This window comes from Homarus americanus, unplaced genomic scaffold (genome assembly GCF_018991925.1).
Source record: "Homarus americanus isolate GMGI-L3 unplaced genomic scaffold, GMGI_Hamer_2.0 scaffold1024, whole genome shotgun sequence".
Taxonomy (NCBI): domain Eukaryota; kingdom Metazoa; phylum Arthropoda; class Malacostraca; order Decapoda; family Nephropidae; genus Homarus; species Homarus americanus.
Window position 1 is genome coordinate 9,849,078 of NW_024715228.1, and position 22,482 is coordinate 9,871,559.

General features: G+C 41.2%; 1 pseudogene; it reads left to right on the forward strand.

Moving 5' to 3' along the window:
• LOC121857050 overlaps positions 1-22,482 on the forward strand; it is an 88,956-nt pseudogene that overhangs the window by 17,544 nt on the left and 48,930 nt on the right.

A 22,482-nucleotide genomic window follows, 5' to 3' on the forward strand; every position in this document is an offset into this window, starting at 1 on the left:
AAAACAAATATCTTCAGTTAATAAAAAAAAAAATATTCTTCACAACACTATCTGTCAATCAAAGTACCCCACCTTGCCTCCCCCCCTCTTCCAGCCGCGCCAGATGGTTGGTCGTTCCCTCCCTCCCTCCCTACCAGATAAATGTTTGGGGGAAACCAGAATATTTACCTTTTTAGTAATAAATAATACCTCAGACTAAAGATAGGATAATATAATTGACATTGCTGGATTCCTTGCAAGACCAGGAATATTTTGAATATACACTTCATATATTTTGCACAAAAGATAACATATTTGCTCTGAGCAAAACATACTTGCATTAGATCTAAAATTTGTATGTCTAATGCAAAATCTATGATGCTTATATTCAAAATGATCATCAAATTGTAAGAATTCCAGCAATGTAAATTATAGTCTGGCCGGATAATTTGTATGAATTTTATGAGCTAAATAAAAAAATTATAATTCACCCGCGTAAAGGGGTACACGCACCGCAGAATGTGAGTATCCCGGGTTCCGGCAGGGTACCGCGTAAACGTGGAAACGCGGAATGTGGGACTGCGTAAAGTGAGGGTTGACTGTAGTCTCGAATTACGTGGTCAATTGAACCCATGGAGGTCCGCGTAAACCAAGAAACGCGCCAACGAAATAACAGAACATATGGGATTAATTGAAATAGAGACTGGGCAGACCCCCAAACTACACTTTACACTTTTTCCGACACAATACGTACGTTGTAGTAAAAATAACGTCTTAATTTTATGATGGTATGCACACACGACTACAGTATTACCCCGTTTATGCGTTTTTTTTTTTTTTTACGCGTTTCCACGTTTACGCGGTACCCTGCCAGACCCGGAATGCTCACTTAATGCGGTGCATGTACTCTTTTACGCGGAGAGTGGCGCGGGCAGGGTGCGCACAAGATTGCCCAATCATCAAAACATTAACTAGTTCTTCACCGGCCACCCACCACAGCTGGCCCAAGTCAGTGATAGTGATAGTGAGGATATGGACTTATATGGACTTTGAGGGGTTTGACAAAGAGGCCCTGCAAGCCTCTGTGGTGGATAGTGATACAATTGATACAAGTGATACAGGTGAGGGCCAATAATCTGCCCTCTGCCTCGGAACCAACCCCCCATCCCCGTGTGCCCCGTGTTAAAAAGCTTAATATTATTGATATTTCTCTTAATTATTAATTGTGTGAGCATACCATCATAAAATTAAGAAGTTATTTTTACTACAACGTAGGTATTGTGTATGAAAAAGTGGAGTTTTGGGGTCGGCCCGGTCTCTATTTCAATTAATCCCATATGTTCTGTTCACTTTATGCGTTTCCCGCTTTACGCGGGCCTCCGTGGGTTCAATTGACCGCGTAAAGCGAGGTTTCACTGTAAACAAGATAATTATTTATGAAAATGAAAGACAACACAAATGGTGGGACCATGCAATAAACAGCACTAGACTATTACATGGTGCATTTTACACATTATATTCTCCCATATATTGTACTGTATTAAATGTATAGGTATACTGTACTACAGGATGACTTTTTTTATTCAAGAACTCAAAATAATTCCCATACACTAAAATTTATATCAGTTAGTAACCTAATATTGTGTGTAAATGTAGCCTAATGTTACAGAAAGACAGGATATGATCCAGAGAATTATCAGGTATCACGTGATTTATCGCGTGACTATTCAATAAAATATCCAAATATAAAAAATGCTTAGTACTGGATTCATAATACACAAATACTAAAGAATACTTACCTGATGATTATAATCATAAGCACTTCCAGCCAATACCAGAGATGTACCACAACTGATGTGAGGGAAAATGTGCTCGTCTGAAGTACTGCATTGCCATATGAGAAATTCTAGAACACTCGGCATGTTTTTGCACAACACGGTTTGGAAATACATGGGTGGGGTGATCATCTGCTGTGTGTTTGTTTTATTGCTTGTGTGATGTGTCCCTTACTCATGAGGTCACCATGGACCATGAAGTTCTATGGTGTAGCTAATAACATTGAGTGAATTTGATTCTGTATAACAGTAATTTTAATACAGGTACACCACTGATTTTCTGGGAATTGATCCGGCACCTCTTTTAGTCCGGACAAAATTATGAGAGGGCTCTTAACTTCCCTCCCTCCTTGCCATATTTTATGTCTAGTGCAAACTATGGAATGTTTGTACATAAATTAATCACTATCTTACAAGAATTCCAGCAATGTAAGTTATATTCTACTAAGTCAATTCAATGACATTTTATAAGCACAAAACTTAAACCCCTCTATTTGACAACTACTGTACTGTACTCACTTTGTTATCTCCCCTCCCTGACAGCTGTCAACACCTCACCTTCCCCTCCCCCTTCCTCCCAGCCCAGGTGAAGGCAGTTTTAGGATTAAAGTTTTTATCTTATAAAATGTCACTAACTAGACTTAGCAGAATATAACTTGTATTGCTGGATTCCTTGTAAGATAGTGTGATTAATTCTAGGATAAACATCACATAGTTTGCACAAGAGATAAAACTTTTAGTCCTTTGGCGTAGTACATTTGAGTACAAAGTGTGTACAGCAATATGTTGCTCAAAGTTATGGCTTTTTCACATTTAATTTACATGTAATATTTGTTCAATTTTCAATTTCAATTGTTTATTCCTTGATAGAGGAAGCGGGATCCTAGTGCTGTCACTAGGTACCCCTGTACAATGACACCAGAAGCATCTGGCAAGTGTGACAAGTATATACAGTATAAATATTATAAAGGGGCTTACTAAAGCCTAAGGAAGGAAGGATATTCCTTTAACACATAATCAATATTATTTATAAAATATCTGGCCAGTATGGGGAGGATCATCGTGTCTCCGTCAGGGGGTCGTGGAGTGGTGGTCCAGCAGGCGTCACGGAAGCGTTGTGTGTGGGGACATCTTAGGAGGTAGTGAATAAGGGTGCTGCTGTCGGGTCTTCTGCATAATAATATTTGTTTAATTTAAGTTTCTAGCAGTCCATGGTGCTTTAGAGACACAGGAGGTGTAGAATTAGTGGGTCAGAGGTGTATTGTTGAATTATTATTATTAACTAACCTTGGTTGGTTCGGCAAAATGGACAATCTGGCAAAGCTTTGGAACCAAGGGTGCCGGAAAATCAGTGGTGTACCTGTACCTCAACTTGCAATCATAGAAGGTCATCTGCAATATTATGTAATATATATTGTCATTACATCCACTTTTAAGAAGCAGGGATTTCAGAGAGTAGGAACCATCTTGAATTTGAAGATGGTGTTCTATAAAGTGTGTAATATGAAGACTGTACAGTACAGTAATTGCCTTTACCAGTGATATTGATTTACAATATATATTTTTTTTTTGTGCCAGATATAATCGTGATCGAAGTGAAAAAAATTCAAGGAGTCCAGGAAGACATTCACATTCTTCTTCAAAGACAAGATCTCCTGAGAGAAGAAGGTAAATTGCTAGTTTGAAATGCATGGAACACCATAGTCAATTGTTAAGTTAACAATAGGTTTTGAATTGTCATTACCTTGATTTGTTGAATTTAAATTTTAGTTTAACAAATTTATTGACAAAGCTTGTAGTACAGTTTGCCTATTCTGAGTAATTCAGTCAGGTCTTGACACTGAGGGTGGTATCACTTCTCACTGCCACGCAGGACAGAGGTTCATACACAAAGAATTTATATCATATTCATTAACAGCTGTAAATGTATAGAGGCCAGATTCATATGGGTAATGTCACTGTTCACTGCCATGGAGGACAGAGGTTCATACACAAAGACATGCATCATATTCATTGACATTACATATACTTATATGTACACACACACATACACATATACATACATATACATATATACATATACATATTCATTAACAGCTATAAATGTATAGAGGTCAGATTCATATGGGTAATGTCACTGTTCACTGCCATGCAGGACAGAGGTTCGTACACAAAGAGATGCATCATATTCATTGACAGTACATATACTGTAGGTACACACACACATACCGTACACATATACATACATATACATATATACATATACAGAAAGTAGATAGAGGATAACTTGATGTTGTGTAGTAAACTTAAACATTTTATGCCAAGATCATAAGCTCAATAGACTACTGTACTAGTTGCATAGCTATGGTTGATAACACCATGAAATGTGACTGCACGTCAGGAAACTGTGTACTATATACAGTACAGTGTGCCATAACTGATGGAGGATTACAATCTATGTAGTTACCGGACAGCTTTTCATATAACTTTATTTTAATACTCCTTTGTCAGGAGTGGAAGCCCCATCATAGTCAGAATAATTTCTTCATTTGTGATTTCTGGAGTATATTTTTACAAAATTTTTAATGCAGATTTTCACTTCACCCATTAGAGGAAAAGGGGTGATGATTTTCTCAGGTACAGTAATAGATCACTATCATAGAAAGTACAGACTCATCTTTGCAAACTTTGAAATGTGAGGATATACAGGGTGTCCATAAATGATTACCCTAGAAACAGTATGCTCTCATGTTTTAATCAGGGTAATCATTTATGGACACCGTAAAGAATAGTAAAAACTCGGGCATTTAAGATCTTTAATTTTGGGAGGCTCCTGTTAGTACTGTAATTAAATGATACTTTATTAGAATGGTTTGGGGTATGATGATATCCAAGGTCTCCAGAAGACTTTTAATTCATTGGCTGTAAAGTAGTGAATATTTTGCTTCAGGGAAAAACTTTAATGAGTTTGGTGTTAATAGCAGTGATTACAAATGTTACCCGGTAGGTTTTACTTAAATTTCATATTTTAACCAGGACCAGTGTGAAGTTTAGACAGGTATGAGTGCCAGGGACTGATGATTTTAAAAAATACTTCATGTTATTACTTTATTATGTCCTTTGATTTAACTAACGAAGGAACTGTACTGTTTTTACTTAGCATTTGATTTTTTCAATGGCAAAGATGGCGAGTATCAAGAAGCCCTGATCATCATCGTACCAGGAGTCCTGTCCACATAGAAAGTAGTAAAAAGCGAGAAAAGAGCGTATCTGACACAAAAGAAGAGAAGAACGAGTCGGATCACCTGGATGTCTTAATGGAAGAAGATTCTCAGAAACTGGTTGGGGAAGATGAAGTAGAGGACGAAGAAGTAAAATCAGCCTGGGTACGCTCAGCTCCAGCTGACCTGTACTACCAACGAGATGATAAGTAAGTTTGATTTTGTTGGTTAAACACAGCTCAGCTTAGTTTTGTTGGAATTAATGTTTTTATCAATTATTAATTAACAGGAAAGTTGTGCTCCACCCAGTGGATGAAACAAGAACTTGGCATCTGGTGGGGGTGTAGCATCGCATAGAGCACCTTATAGATTTATTAATTTTTTGCTCATTGTGCAATTTGACGGCATGTACAGAGTGCTAAGAATATGATGGGTTAATTTTGTGTTTATTTCATGCATGGGATGGTGAAGCATACTTCAATATATTATATAACTGTAGTAAAAAAGTACCAAGCTAACTTCATTTTGTGTAGTGTACTTACAAACATATCCTTAGTTGAGGTCTACTGAAGTTTCTAATCATTGTATGTGACAGTCATTACAGTGTAGTAAGTTTGGCTGTTGTGGAAAGTTGTGCACTTTTTACTTAAAAGTATTTTAGTAAGTTTATGTGATTAAGGTTTGGTAATAAGTGATTTTTTATATACCTGTACACTGTACAGTGCTGTACTGTAATGTATAAGCATTAAGTTTACTAGAATTAGAATACAGTATTTTTCATTAACTAATACTATATGGCCGTTATAGCTGTAATGTGGTTAAATGTGGTTAGAGCTTAATATAAGCAGTATTGCATCTCAATTTGTACTGCATTAAAATTTAAATGCAAACATGTATTTGACCCCAGCCTTGTTTTGTATTGGATAATGTGTACTGTATTTTTAAATACAATAGCACTCTTTTATTTAGTCACTGTTTTGTTAACGCTCATAGGAGCGTTATTGGTTTGTTGCTGGAGAAATAAACCCTCAACGTTGATGTGTACCATATAATTCGGTCAAAACGTTTTAGGGTCTAGTGGTCTGAACCAACGTGTTGTCTGTCCTGTAGAAATCAGTAGACTACCCTCGAGGGCAATCTCAGCCCGGAGGCGAGGGCCATATGTTTTCGTATTGAAACACCTCAGCAGATTGGTCAGCAAATTCGTTGTCAACACTATATCTCTTATCTCACCCCCTCTCTCTCTCTCTCTCACCTAGTTTATCTTATTATGGTTATCCCTCTCTTTCTCTCTCTCTTCTAGCTTATCTTACTGTGGCGGTAACACTCCCCCTGTTGGGCTTCGCACGAAATCACGGCATATTAGATTCACTCTCCCACCCCTTCCAACAGGCAGAGTTTCGTCACTGGGCGTATTAACACTGAGTCCTTTGTCTTCACTTTAACACTTCGCACCAGGCCATCTTTGCTCGGTAGAGCTTCCAGTACTCTCCCTAGCATCCACTGACTCCTGGGAAGGGGTTGTCCAGAGATGATCACAATATCCCCAGCGTGGAGATTACGGCGAGTTTTGAAGAACCTTTGTCGCTGACGTAATGTTGGGAGATATTCTTCTACCCACCTTTTCCAAAATTGGTCCGCAATGAATTGGGCATGCTTCCATCTTCGTCGGTACCCTTCTGTCATGGACCGATCGCCTCCGGTGGACAGTGTCTCCGGGTTCATACGTAGTATGTGGAGCGGCGTTAGTGCTTCTAGATCCTTTGGGTCATCAGACACTGGGGTGATGGGCCTTCCGTTGATGATCTCTTCTACGGCGCAGAACACAGTGCTGAGGCGTTCATCGTCTAGTGTCTGGGTGCCCACCACTCCCTGGAGGACCTTCCTTACAGTGCAGATTTATCGCTCACACACTCCTCCCATGTGAGTGGCTGTCGGGGGGTTGAACTGCCATTCTATCTGTTTTTGTAGAAGGGCATTCCCGACCTTGTCACTGTTGTTCCAGCCGTTCACCGCCTCTCGTAACTCTCGGTTAGCTCCAATCATGTTGGTTCCCCTGTCAGACCGAACACGCTTGGGAGGTCCCCTGCGGCAGGTGAATCTTGTTAGGGCATTGAGGAACGAGTCGGTGTCTAGTGAGGTGAGGACTTCTAGGTGTATGGCTCTGGTGGTCAGGCAGGTGAATAAGCATCCCCATCTCTTCGCCCGGGCTCGTCCTTGTTTAACCAAAAAAGGGCCGAAGCAATCAATTCCAGTGTAGGTGAACGGTCGGCCTCCTGGGCGCACTCGATCTTCTGGCAGGTCGGCTTGGCGTTGATGGGTAGGCCTCCAGTTGCTTCTTCGACAAGTCACACACGTCCGTATTGTGCGGTTGAGTAATTTCAGGCACTTAAGTATCCAGTACGTCTCACGTATTATGGCAAGAGTGTGTTCTCGTCCTGAGTGTCCAGCTCTAGTTAAGTGTACCTCTCTCACGATGAGCCCCGTGATCCTGTTGTCCCTTGGTAATAGTATGGGATTCTCCTGGTCTGGGTGGAGAGCGGCGTGCTTCAGTCGGCCACCTACTCTGATCAGACCGTCTGTGTCTAGATGAGGTTCCAGCCGCCTTATGTCGCTACCTCTCACGGGTTGTCCCTGTAGTAACATTCCTAGTTCTTGAGGGAATCCTTTCCTTTGCATAAATCTTAAGACAGCTAATTTCGCCTCTTCCAATTCGCTGACCTGGAGCCGATTCTATAAACCTTCTAATCCACGCTACGCTCTTCAGAAGTCGATGCCACGATGAGTACCTGGCCCATAGCTTATCGAGGATACCCTCCCCCTGGTCAACGTTCGCCGTCAGCACCGTGGTTTCCTTCTTCACCTCTGGGTCTCTGTCTGTGAGGTCTGGAATCCTCATTGGACTCTTTGGCCAACTGTCTTCTTCCAAAAAGAGGAAAGCAGGTCCCCGAATCCACCTGCCCTCCTCGTTGAGCTCTGCTCCATGTAATCCACAACTAGCGTCGTCGGCCGGGTTCAGTGCCGACGTCACGTGGCACCATTGTTCGACATTGGAGTCCTCGTGTATCGTTGCCACTTGATTGGCCACGAAGGACTGGAAGCGTCTTTCGGTGTTTCGTATGTATTGAAGGACTGCCGTACTGTCTGTCCAGAACACTGATCTGTCTATATGTAATTCAAGCTCTTGCCGTAGTTGTTTGTCTGCCTTAGCAGCCAGTACTGCCGCGCAGAGCTCAAGTCGAGGTATGGTCTGCTGTTTCAGAGGGGCTAGCTTGGCTTTGCCACACACGAAAGGAGATATGGTGAGTTCCATCTTCACACGTGGTTCTCAGATACGATACAGCTCCATACGCTCGTTGGGAGGCGTCGCAGAAGTGATGTAGTTGCATGGTAGTCACTGGATTCATATCCTCTGGTCGGTAGCACCGTGGAACTTGAACTCGTGATAGGTGAGGTAGTTCATCCAGCCATCTTTGCCATGCGACCCTGTTTTGTTCAGTGATTTGTTCATCCCATCCAACACCTCGTCTACACTCATCTTGGAATATGATTTTGGCTCTTATGACACTCGGAGCGATGAGTCCCAGTGGGTCATATATGGAGCTGACCATACTCAGGCCTCTTTTCGTCTCCGGTTTCTTAGTGTTGCCATTCTGACAAAGTGGTTGATCACGGCATAATCACGGCTCGCCACTCCAAGCGGTCCATTTATAGTCCAACCTAGCAAGGTGCATATTGCAAACGGCTCCGTCTTTCCCGGTTCTTATTTCGAATGGTGCTAGTGCTTGTGGTACGTCTAGATCTATCAGGAGATCCACTCTTTTCGGTGCTTGGCGTAGCGCAGTACCTCGTAGGTGTTCCCACATGGTGACATCTTGGGTGTCTGCGACCGACGATTTCAGGGAAGATGGTAGATTCTCAACAATGATGACCTTGGGGATAATGATGGATCGGCTCTTTCTGACTCCTACACTAGCCACTCTCACACTGATTTCTTCGGTGTTTACACTATTACTTTCTTTCATGATTGTGCCAATGGAGAGGGAAACTGGCCTTCCCTCTGCCTGCAGCCGGTAAGCTAGACTACGCGTGCAATATGATCGGTTGCTGCCTGAATCCAAGAGAGCTCCGGTGACAACTGCTTCTTTCGCCTCTAGGTTCTTTTCTTCCACCCTGACTTTCACTATTGGAAGTGCGACTCTGCTGGAACTTTGTAGTTACAACTCGCAATCGTTGGGTTCTTCACGCCGATCATCAATTCCGTTGTTGGTTATGGTTTTCCCTGACCCATTTATGCGGATTTCTTTTCCCCATGGTGCTTGTACCAGCTTCGACCTTCCATGATTTAGCTCTACTAAATGCCGATTCCGGTGGTGGCATAATAGCCTTACGTTGACTCATTCTAGGTCGCTTGTGGTCAGGTGCTATGTCTATTTGGTAGGCGCCCCCTGTGGTAGCTCTCTTCACCCTTTGGAGGCTAGTCTGGTGTTCTCCCTTCTCAACTTCGCCCCGTTGCACCTTGTCATTGCTCGTCAGAGCTCCCGTGAAGTGCAGGAGCCTCGAGTGTACTCCAGAGCAGCCATCTATACCACATACCATCTTCTGGCTGCACTCTGTTATCCAGTGATTATGACCCAGGCAGGCATAGCAGAGACGTTCCCTCACAAGGGAAGTTCGCTTTCCTGTGGACATGCTGAGGAATGTCCGGCACATGTGAAGAAGGTGATCTCCACGGCATAGCGAGCAACGTTCATCGTCCATTTCTCTGGTTGTCTTTATTCCTGATGTCACCAGACCCACAAGTCTCTTCCTCGACGAGGATTGACGTGAGTCTGCATAAATTCTGCTTGGTTCTTCCTGTCCTCGTCCCTTTGTGACCTCCTCCGCCTTGTCGACCATATCCATTGTGAATTCCAACATCCACTCGATCCCAGGAAGCTTTCCCCACTTCCTTTTGTATTTATGCACCTTATCCACGTAGTCGTCCCTCATCTTTCCCTTGAACCTCTCAGCTAACGTGCTTATTGATTCATACGTTTCAATCTGACGTAGTTCTCCCAAGACCTTCAAATTCCTCACGCAATTCCCCAGTTCGTCTGAGAACTGTTGGAGGCCCTTTGCGTCACTTAGTCTCACAGTTGGACCTCGCAGGGCCTTCTTTATTAGCTGGCAAACGTAAGTGTGCTTACTGCTGTGACGTTTCTCTAATATATCCAAAGCTTCCTTGTACTCGGCTTTTGGATCTTGAATTTGCAGACATCCCCGCAAAGCGTCCTTAGCGGGCCCAGCGTAGGCAGCGAGAAGTGTCTCTAATTTCAAGGTATCAGGTATCTGCGCCATCCCAACGTGTCGCTGAAAGACTCGCTTGAACTCCCAGTATTCACTACAAGTTCCTCCGCTGAACTTCGGCGTTGGACTTTGGGAGAACCTCATATTCTCTAGCAGTTCGCTCACCCAAACCTCGGACCTCGGTGGGTTGTCCCTTTTGTCTTTCATCAGAGGTAGTGGTTTCGGCGAACTAGCTTGATGTTTGGAAGTACTTCCGCGCTCCCCCTGGTGAGATGTTCCCGGCTCTGCGGTTAAGGTGAGCGCCGGGAGTCCTCTTGGAGTATATAACGTTTCTTCGTTAGTTTCAATTACAGAGGAAAGTTTAGTCTCTGGTGGTGATAAACACCTTTCCGCGATCTTCTGTGCTGCCCTTGCCTTGTAGTTGATTCATACCTTCAGTGACGTTTTGCATCATCGCTGTCATGTGAGCGGACATTTGCTGCATTTGTTGGTATTGCTCACATAATTGTCCTTCGATTCCTTTGACAGGTGGTTCCTTTCTCTTCTCGGGAGACAGGTTTACGGTAGACGGGTTTATCTCACGCTGCCTTGGCGAGGTGGGTGAGACATCGGTCTCTATGTCCACAGTGTCTCCTTGTTCTACGCCAGACACGCTCCCCACTTCTGACTTATTCTCTTTCCCGTCCATGACTGCCCGAACAGCAAGCGTAATCTGTCTTGCTCGATAAGTGTATACAGTAACGCTTAGTATCAGGTGCCCACGATCGCAGATATCACACAATTGGAGTTGATGTCACACCGACGCGTGCCATGTGCACGAGTGATGTCACACACGAGCGAAGTCCCTCTAAACACTTGACGAGCAATACCCACGAGTGATGTCACACAAACACAACCACAGTGATGTCACATGGTCCCTCAAGCACGTGACGTGCAATACGCACGAGTGATGTCACACAAACATGACCACAGTGATGTCACACGGTCCCTCAAACACGTGACGTGCAATACGCACGAGCGATGTCACACAAACACGACCACAGTGATGTCACGCACGAGCGACGATGTCACACTAACATGGCCACAGTGATGTCACACACGAGCGATGTCCCTCAAACACGTGACGTGCAATACGCACGAGTGATGTCACACAAACACGACTACAGTGATGTTACACACCAGCTACGATGTCACACTAACACAACCACAGAGATCCACAATGTAGGGACTCGTTACACAACTGATGTCACAAAGACTACTGCGGCGCCCTTACTTGTACAACGTTACGGCTTGTCACAATCTTTGTTGTTATTTCTTAAATTACACACACACATACTTATATATACATATATACATATACATATAACCTGAATGTTGTTCACACATAACCCACAAATCCCTTTCATTTATGTATTTCTTCATGGTTCCTTATCATCATTGTTTGATATACTATGGTGTCACTGGTATAGGAAGATCAGCTGTTAGTTATAATCACTTGCGTGCGTGTCCGAGCGAACGCTAACTACCAGTCCGCCCAGACCAAACATTACGACACTGTCCGGGTGTTCTGAAACCTTAGCTCACAAGGTGCCGGCCTCCCTGTTTGGAAATGAACGCTCACAGCCCCGTACGTGCAGACCGAAGCTTTACGACACTGTCCATGTATTTAAGACACTTCACTCAAACACAGAACACTCGCTATCACTGTCTCGCTGCTGACAACGCACGTGATCCACCCACTGTGGGTGGGTGGGTGATCCACCCACTATGGGTGGGTGGGCGATCGACGAGCCTATGCTCTCCCACGCTGAATTCCGGCGTTGGTCCTTCGACAGTCCTCCCGTATACGTATTGACTGTTAACGCTCATAGGAGCGTTATTGGTTTGTTGCTGGAGAAATAAACCCTCAACGTTGATGTGTACCATATAATTCGGTCAAAACGTTTTAGGGTCTAGTGGTCTGAACCAACGTGTTGTCTGTCCTGTAGAAATCAGTAGACTACCCTCGAGAGCAATCTCAGCCCGGAGGCGAGGGCCATATGTTTTCGTATTGAAACACCTCAGCAGATTGGTCAGCAAATTCGTTGTCAACACTGTATCTCTTATCTCACCCCTTCTCTCTCTCTCTCTCTCTCTCGCCTAGTTTATCTTATGGTTATCCCTCTCTTTCTCTCTCTCTTCTAGCTTATCTTACTGTGGCGGTAACACTTGTTTTGTATTGGATAATGTGTACTGTATTTTTAAATACAATAGCACTCTTTTATTTAGTCACTGTTTATGGTCTCTTATCATGAAATAACTGAAGGCTACTATTGGGGGTTGTGCTCCTGAAAAACCCATCGCTAGGTGAATATCGTAAATAGGGAGCATTATAACATTGGTTTCAATGGAATACGTTCCCAGCCAGTCCCCAAACACACATGTAACACTGACAAAAAATTTCCTGTGCTACTGCTATTAGTACAAAATAAGTAAACAACACTCACCACATAGTATTTGATATGTCTGGTCATCATCACATGTCCCCTTTGAGGCTACGGGACTCTTGTAGGTGGAGTGGAGACGTCACTCCCACACAACCTCTGGGGAATATGGAGAGGCTGGAGGCTGAGTGGGAGTCTGAGTCCTAGAAGGGGCTTCTACAGGTGTAGGCTTTGGCTTGGCTTTAAAGACAGTGAAGTTCCTGGGTGGGACTGGAGAGGTGGCAGAAGTTGAGGGGTGTGGCTCTGACTGTGGCAGAGGTTTGAAAAAGGGGGTGATTGTTGTCTGACATGCCTCCTTCTAAAGATACAGCTCCTTGTAGCAGAGCATACCCTTCTCCACCACTGCCCTCACAGACAAACTCCTGTTGATGTTGGGGTCATTCTCAGTAAGGAGCTCCATGGTAGTGTTCACGTGGTCCATGGCATTGTTTAGCACCTTCAGAGTCAGCGTCATGGGTGCAGAGTTTTCCTCTTCACCCACTGACTCTTCCATTCACTGCTGCTGTTCCAGGAGCAACATGACCTCTGTGCTGAGCTCCTCAGAGTGACTGCCCAAGACCTCAACCACATTGGTCTTCATCCACCTCTTGAAAGTCGGCTTCCTGGGAGATGTTGGCGATGTCGCGGTGTACAGCCACAACATCGTTGAAGCCGCTGAACTCGTACACTCACTCGGGCCACACTTTCCTCCACGCTGCATTCATGCCGCTTTATGTGACCTCCTTCCACGACTTGTCAATATTGTGTATGGCGTGCTTGATGTTGTAGCTATGACAGAATTCTTTGATGGCTGGCTTTCCCTCTCCAAGTCTTCATCTGTTGCCTCAAACAGCTGTTTCATCACCCTCCTCAAGTACAGTCTCTCTTCCACTTACGACGGGGTTCCGTTCCGACAACCAAGCTGTGAGTCGAACCTATGGAAATAATACATAGTGCAGGTATTAATTGTACAGTAAAACTTTTACCTTTTTAATACACAAACTGAGCGGGATACGATGTGAATGCTGTACGCACGCAGCAGCGTGCCAACCGAAGTTGTTGTAAGGCGTTGTTAGACATTACGACCAAGCGTCTAGACTCAAAAATAATGTAAAATATTTTAATATAACTAAAATGACCGTCTTAAGTTGAGGTGAGACGTAGTAAGTCTTGAAGGTGGCGATGACACGCTGTTCCATCGGCTGGTTGAGTGAGGTGGTGTTGGGGGTGGGGGGGGGGGACAGAAACATCACTGGTGTTCTCAGTTCAATCGCCTATCGTAGGCGGGTGCGATGGCTCCTTGTCGAGGATCAGGAGAAACTTTTTAGTGATCTGTTTCTCGGTGTACTCCTTGAGGTGCTTGGAAAGAGAGCCAGCCAAATAATTCTGGTATAACACCTTCGTTACCCAGGCCTTTTTGTTGGAGCGCCAGATGAATGAGAGGAGTCAACTTAAGGTCCCACTCAGCATTATTTTTTTGGCCGCCTTGAAGGCCTTGAAGCCTGGTGCAGTCTCCTCCTCCTTGGCCGGGAAAGTCGTTGATGCCATCTTCTTCCAAAACTGGCCCGTCTTGTCGAAGTCCAGGACCTGCTTTGCGTTGTATCCTTCTTTCTCCACCTTAGCCTTCAGGAGTGTCGGGAAGGTGTTAGCACTCACGATGTCAGCACTGGCTGCCTCACCAGTCAGATGAAGGTTGTGGAGACTGGTGCACCTCTTGAACCAATGAAACCAAAATATTATTGTAATGTACTATATTCCACTGTATCTGCACTACACTGTATCACTTAACAGTTTTATTAACTGTGCTGAAATATTACTGTAATGTACTGTATTAACCTGTAGTGTTTAGTTAGCTGTAAGAAAAAACCGGGGATAACAACATAAGCACAGTCATATCAGCCAACACAGAGTTGATGTACTTAATCACAAAAACACAGAAAATATCACATCACAGTCACCATAACACAGTTCAATCTAAATGTTAGTGCTGTCCTCTAACTATATAAGTAAAAAAAAACACGTCGATGATAAGTACAATGTACGATGCTGGCTGATAATTGTGGAGCCATGTGATGGCAGGTTTTATGATTGACAAAGAACCAGACACAGCTGTAGTGCTCGAGTTGGCTGTGTGGCAGCGCATGGGCAGGCTGAAAAGTGAAGGTAGAGATGCATGGTGCATAGGGTTAAATATCATTTTCTTATCAAATTTCACTGACCTTACGTAGAAAATAGAATTTGCATTGCTGGAATCATTGTAAGACGGCAGTTAATTTGAATACAGTGGTCCCGCTGTTAACGAGCACAATTCGTTCCAGAAGGTTGCTCGTTAACCGAAAAATTCGTTAACCGAAACCATTGTTTCAATGGGTTTTCGGGTAATTGTTTCCAGCTCACTGAAAATTACATACAAACAAAAAATAAATGCAGTGAAGTACACTTACTTTGAGGTGTGCATGTAGAAGGCTCCTCGTTGATGATGATGATGATGATTGGAATTAGAATGGGGGTGGAGGAGAAGGGAGAAGAGAAGGCATTGGGGTTGAAGAGAAGTCACCCCATGCTGCCATTTCACCCATAAAATTTTAGTTCACTTGGTGTAATTCAAGATTATTTTCTTTAAATCATAACTGCACTGCATTATATATTGTCAATATGTAAAATATATTTCAAAATGACCAATAATTTGACTGGAAACACAGAAAAAGAGCGTTTAGTTGAAGAGGGTCTCAAACAAGATGTTCCTTCCTCTGACCTGGTAAACAAACTGACGCCAAGCTTGGTGTGTTGACAGGCTGTTTGGCACGCAAAAAACTAGCTTCTTGTACTTCAATTATGTTCAATAATTGTTAAAATAACTAAACAATTTAATATAAAACTTTTAAAATTATTGAATAGTACAACCTTCTTGATATTTACAAAAATGGGAAGGAATTTAAGCCCTAAAACCGATTACTGTATTGGCGGACTAATACTACAGCTGGTGGACCGCCAAATGCAGGCGAAAACATGTTGGGAAAAATTTGTAAGGAATTCGTTAACCGAGGGTTTGCTCATTAACCAAAGTGAAGAATCTTGTGGAAGGTAATTCGTGAACCGAAATTTTGTTAACCGAGGCGCTCGTTAACTGAGGGATCACTGTACAGTGGTCCCTCGTTAACGAGCACAATCCGTTCTAGAAGGTTGCTCGTTAACCGAAACCATTGTTTCAATGGGTTTTAGGGTAATTGGTTCCAGCTCACCGAAAGTTGCCTAAATACAACAAAAAAGGTAGAAAGTACACTTACTTTGAGGTGTGTATGTAGAAGGCTCCTGGATGATGATGATGGTGATGATGATGGGAATTAGAATGGGGTTGGAGGAGAAGAGAAGGCATTGGGGAGGAAGAGAAGTCACCCCATGGCGCCATTTCACCCATAAAATTTTAGTTCTCTTGGTGTAATTCAAGATTATGTTCTTTAAATCAACACTGCGCTGCATTGTATATTGTCAATATGTAAAATATATTTCAAAATGACCAATAATTTGCTTGCAAACACAGAAAAAAGGTATTTAGTTGAAGAGAGTCTTAAGCAAGATGTTACCTCCACTGAAAAGACACAAAGACTGACGCCTGTATGGTGTGTTGAGAGGCTGGATGGCATGTTCAATAATTGTTAAAATTACAAAAAAAATTTAATATTAAACTTTTAAAATTATTGAATTGTATAAACTTCTTGATATTTACTAAAATGGTAAGGAATTTCAGCCCTTGAACCGATTACTGTACTGGTGGACTAATACTACAGCTGGTGGACCGCCAAATGCAAGCGAAAACATGTTCAGGTCGGCTCGTAAGAAACTCGTTAATCGAGGGATTGCTCGTTAACCGAAGTTAAGAATCTTATGGAAGGTAACTCGTTAACCGAAATCTCGTTAACCGAGGCGCTTGTTAACCGAGGGACCACTGTATAAACAATCCATAGTTTGCACTAGATTTTTTTTTTTTTTTTTTTACACCAATGGCTATCGATGGCTATACGATGGCTATCTTTAAAGCAAGTTGTTTTCATCACATATATGGAGATAATGTTAAATTATAACCATCGTTAAAGTGAAATATCGCATCTTGGTATATCATAACTTGGGGTTTACCTATACTGTACCTGTACAGTATTAGCAGATTGATTTAATAAGGGTAGAGAAGGAACAAGACCTGGGTTTTGTGACTATCAATTGTCAGCATATATGATGAAACAAGCAATAAAACCCATTTGATAGACCTGATCCAGTGAACATTCCATTGTGCTGGGCTTGAAATCTCTTCTGGTGGCCATGGAAACCCACTGGTTCTTAGCTGGATATAATACTGTGATTGGGAAAACTGTGTACAAAATACAAAATGTGGAGACTCAAAATCATAGTTGGTAAATCCATAGTTAGCAAGGTATTGCTATAGTTAAAAATTTCATGGTACAGTAGCAGTAATGAGTAAGTCTTTGTTTTAAATCCTTATACAGAGTATATGATTTTTTTAAATTTGAAATGATTGAGGTCTTCAAATTTCACTACAGAAACCCACTAGTGATGCGAGCAACAAAAAAATTAATACAACTGTGTGACTCTGTTGAGGATAAATTGATAAGAAGAGGAGTTCGACTTCGAGAAGAAAAGAAAAAACAAAGAGAAGAAAAGGCACAAAAAGAGCAACAGTCACTTGGTAAGTTTAAAAGTTTTTAATGTTCATCTTCTTCATGTTATGTGAATTGGGTCTAAGTTATGTTCACAGCAAATGACAACCACTTTTGCAGATATGATTTATGGAAATAATATTTAAAATCTTTCTTGTTTATGCATGAAAATTTGAAAATATAATTTAACCCAAAACTTCATTTTCCTCTTGACTTGCCCATTTTGTACCCATGTATTACCTATTATGTCTTGTGGTAGCTGTAGTTCCAAAAATACCATAGATTCATTCATTAAACTTAAAAGGAAAAAAATTGCCACCTGTAGATGTAGGATTTTGAGGTGTGTAAATTATGAGTACATTGAAGTGGTTGCTGTTGTTATAGGAGCCTTAGTAACATTCACTCACCTATTATATACTGCATGCCCCATTAGAAATTGCAGTTGATGTTTAGTTAATGATTTAATTAAGATATTGAAAACTTTTTGGATAGTATTTCAGTTGCTTGTTGAGAATTTATTTATAATGTAGATTTGAATTTGACAAGTGAAGGGATGCAGTACAGTATGTTTCACCAAATTTGAAGAAAATTATCAGACATGTTAGACTTAATTTTTAAGACTTGTGCTCCTGGTAAGATTACTGTAGTAAATGTTTCAATGCCTCTTTGGATATTTTTCATTTGATAGATACAACAAATGGCCAAGTAGAAGTGCTTCATAAACATAGATAAGGAAAATGAAATACCTGTACAAGGGTCCCCAAGTTCGCGGATTTTTATTTCGCGATCCTCTATTAGTCGTGGATGATACCCTGGATGTACCCAAGAATGTCTGTGGGTAGTTTTAAAGTTGCCGGCATTTTTGCAGCTGGGATAGGGAGCCATTCGTTCCAGAGACATTAATTTCCTTTACCTGTATTGTAAATATGTGTGTGTGCAAATAAATAATAATGGGAAAATACTCTCACAAATAATCAGAAACAAATTCATTAAAAATAAGACAGTCTACCCTCAGGTCCGTGGTTTATTACTTTATTAATAGAGCACGGACTTGAGGGTAGACTCACAGTTTTAAGAAATTTGTTTCTGATTATTTGTGAGAGTATTTTCCCATTATTATTTATTTGTATGTGTTTTGTGTGTGTGTGTGTGTCTCTACGCACACATACATATATACCTATGTACAATGCAGGTAAACAAATGTAACAACCCCCCCCCCCTCCAGTCCGCAAATGCTATTCACGGATTTAGCGATTCGCGGCCATTTTGAGAACCTAACCTCCGCGAATTTGGGGGGGCCTCCTGTACTACTTTTAGAAGGCCATGAGGATTTTTTACATTTGTAACAATCTTATCTCTCCCCCCTCATCATTGCTGTCAATGGTCCGTCTTTACTTAATAATATTGTACAATAATTTATGTTTCCATTTCATGTAATAAAAAAAATAATAATTTAATTGTGTAGCTTGCAGCAACATCCAAAGTGATAATAATAGAAATGAAAAAAAAGTACTAGTTGAAACCGAAAAAGAAAATATTGCACAGAACCAAAAAGTTAATAACAGTAAGGAAGAGAATGAAGTGTGTAGAGATAATTGTGGTCAGGATATTGAAGCTATTGTGAATTGTGATGGTGATACAGAAATAAGTTTAGCTAGAGATGGTGAAAATGATGAACAATTCACCAGCCATAAAATTGAACAACAGCAGGATGAGAGCCAGTGTGACATAGCACTCTCAGAAACAGTAAGGAAGTGCACTCATACACATAAAAAGAAGCACAACAAGTTGGATGGTGGTTGTAGTACCTCAGAAAACTGCGATAGTAGTAGCAGCAGCAATGACAGTGACAGTGATAGCGGCTCAAGCAGTGATGAAGATGATGAGAGTGAGATGGACAGAATATCCAAAGAACTTGAGAAGAAACGTAGTCATCCAGATCGTTTACATCCAGAGTTATGGTTCAACGACCCAGGGGAGGTAAGTGTCATTACTCTGGAGTACAAGTTGGACCTTATTTTTGTCAATCTTAATTTATATCGTTAATTGAATGTTCTGAAGTAGACAGCAAATTGAAAGGAGACTTTAAATAAATCTTTGTAACAGTATTCTAAAATGCTGTGTATCTTATCATAAATTTTGTATAGTATAGTATTTTTAGTTTGAATGCTGTACTGTATACTGTATTAATGGGGAGCAAGGGGATGACTTGGCAGCAATGAACCTACATCAAAATAATTAAGATTTTTATTTGACTTGAGAACAGCATAGGTTGAAGCTTTTTGATTGTCAGTTGAATCATTAATGTAGGTCTTGCCTTATCTGGCTTGGAACATACAGCAAGACCCTGTATCACCATTAGCTGGAACATTTGATGCATAGCATTTCTGGGTGTTAGAGATTTCTGGATATTGAGACAAATTCTTTTATCCCTGGAGAAAATTGCACACCTATGGATTTTTTCCAGGTCTTGGTGAATGTTTCCATATTTAAACTATGCATCTGACATCAAGCACCCTTGCTACTTAGTCTTAATTGCAGTCAGACAGACACAGAGCGGGATTTATTTATGCGAATACTACTGTACACGTACAGTGGTCCCTCGGTTAACGAAGTGGGGATGGAAGAGAAATCACCCCATGCTTTGATGCTGTCATTTCACCCATAAAATTTTAAGTTTAGGTTAGGTTAAATAAATTTCAGAATGACCAATAACTGTACTGAAAAACGTTAAAATATTCCGTGTTCAAGAGACCCACAAGCAAGATGTTTCCTTCACTGAACAGAGATACAAACTGAGGCCTTGGTTGGTGAGTGTAGTGGCTGATGGGTGCACCAAATACTAGTTCCCTGTACTGCAATTATGTTAAATATGTGTTAAAATGACTCAAAATTTTAATATAAAACTTGGAAAATTATTGAATAGTGCAATCTTCTTGATATTTACTCCAATTTTAACGAATGTAAGCCCTAGAACCGATTTCTGTATTGGCAGACTAATCTTCCAGCTGGTGAGCAAGCCAAAGCATGTTGAAACATTTTCGTAAGAATTTCGTTAACCGAATTTTTGTTTGTTAACCGAAATGAAGATTCTTATGGAAGGTAATTCGTTAACCGAAATTTCGTTAACCGAGGGACCACTGTACAGTATATTGTAAATAAACAAAATATACTATTCTATAACACTCACCAGCAGATGCTGTTGTCTTGAGCTTGTAATGCAGGCCAGCCATGATGATATGATGATATGATGTATCATCTACTGTAGAAGGTGTTGCTATACATCTCCTTCCATGAAGGAGGGCTTGTACATGCACTGTATACTGTACATACACCCTATACTGTACATACTAGCCTACAGTACACTATGCATAACTGTAATCACTTTTTTTGTAACACTGCTTTAATGGTATTCTTGGCTAATTGTATCCTGGTACATTACATATCCAGTGGTCCCTCGGTTAACTTTTGGTTCGGTTAACGAAATTTTGGTTTACTAATTACCTTCCATAAGAATCTTCAATTCGGTTAATGAACAAAAATTTGATTAACGAAATCCTTACGAACATCACGTTTTGTTGTGAGCATCAGCTGATGGGCTAGTCTGCCAATACAGTAATTGGTTCTATGTTTACATTCGTTTCCAGTGGAGTAAATATCAAGAAAGTTGTATTCTTTAATATTTTTGCATTTTTTATATAAAAATTATTAGTCATTTTAACAGTTATTTAACATATTGATAATATATGCAGTACAGGGAATTAGTTTTTTGTGCGCCCATCAGTCGCTTGACTCGGCCACAAGGCGTCAGCTGGGCTCTGTTGACAGTGGAGTGAGCATCTATTTTGTTGGGGTCTTGAATATTTTAGCATTTTTCATTGAAATTATTGGTCATTCTGAAATTTAGTTAACAAATTGATAATATATAGTGCAGTGCAGTGTTGATTTAAGGAAAATAATCTTGAATTACACCTAGTGAACGTAAAATTTTATTGGTGAAATGACTGCATCAAGCATGGGTCCCCTGAAAGGTGATATCTCCTCCATCCCCACTTCCTTCTCTTCTCCCTTCTCCTCCACTCCCCACTTCTAATTCCCATCATCATCATCAACCAGGAACCTTCTACATGCACACCTCAAAGTAAATGTACTTGACTGCATTTTTTTTTTTTTTTTACTTTGTATGTACTTTTTGGTGAGCTGGAACCAATTACCCAATATCCCATTGAAACAATGGATTCGGTTAACGATATTTTCTGTTAACAAACGACCTTCTGGAACAAATTGTGTTCGTTAACCGAGGGACCACTGTACTACGTAAATCAGCAACTTGCTGTTTTATTATACTACAGTGATCCCTCGGTTAACGAGATTTCGGTTAACGATTTACCTTCCATAAGATTCTTAACTTCGGTTAACGAGCAATCCCTCGATTAACGAGTTTCTTACGAGCGTCCTCAACATCTTTTCGCTTGCATTTGGTGGTCCACCAGCTGTAGTATTAGTCCGCCAATACAGTAATAGGTTCTAGGGCTTAAATTCCTTATCTATTTTAGTAAATATCAAGAAGTTTATACTATTCAAAAATTTTAAAAGTTTAATTTTAAATTTTTTAGTCATTTTAACAATTATTGAACATAATTGAAGTATAGGAAGCTAGTTTTTTGCGCGCCAAACAGCCTGTCAACACACCATACAGGCGTCAGTCTCTGTGGCTTTTCAGTGGAGGTAACATCTTGCTTCAGACTCTCAACATAAATGCTTTGTCTGAGTTTCCAAGCAAATTATTGGTCATTTTGAAATTTACTTTACATATTGACAATATATAATGCAGTGCAGTGTTGTTTTAAAGAAATAATCTTGAATTACACCAAGAGAACTAAAATTTTTTGGGTGAAATGGCGCCATGGGGTGACTTCTCTTCTCCCTTCTCCTCCACCCCCATTCTAATTCCCATCATCATCATCATCCAGGAGCCTTCTACATACAGACCTCAAAGTAAGTGTACTTTACTACCTTTTTTGTT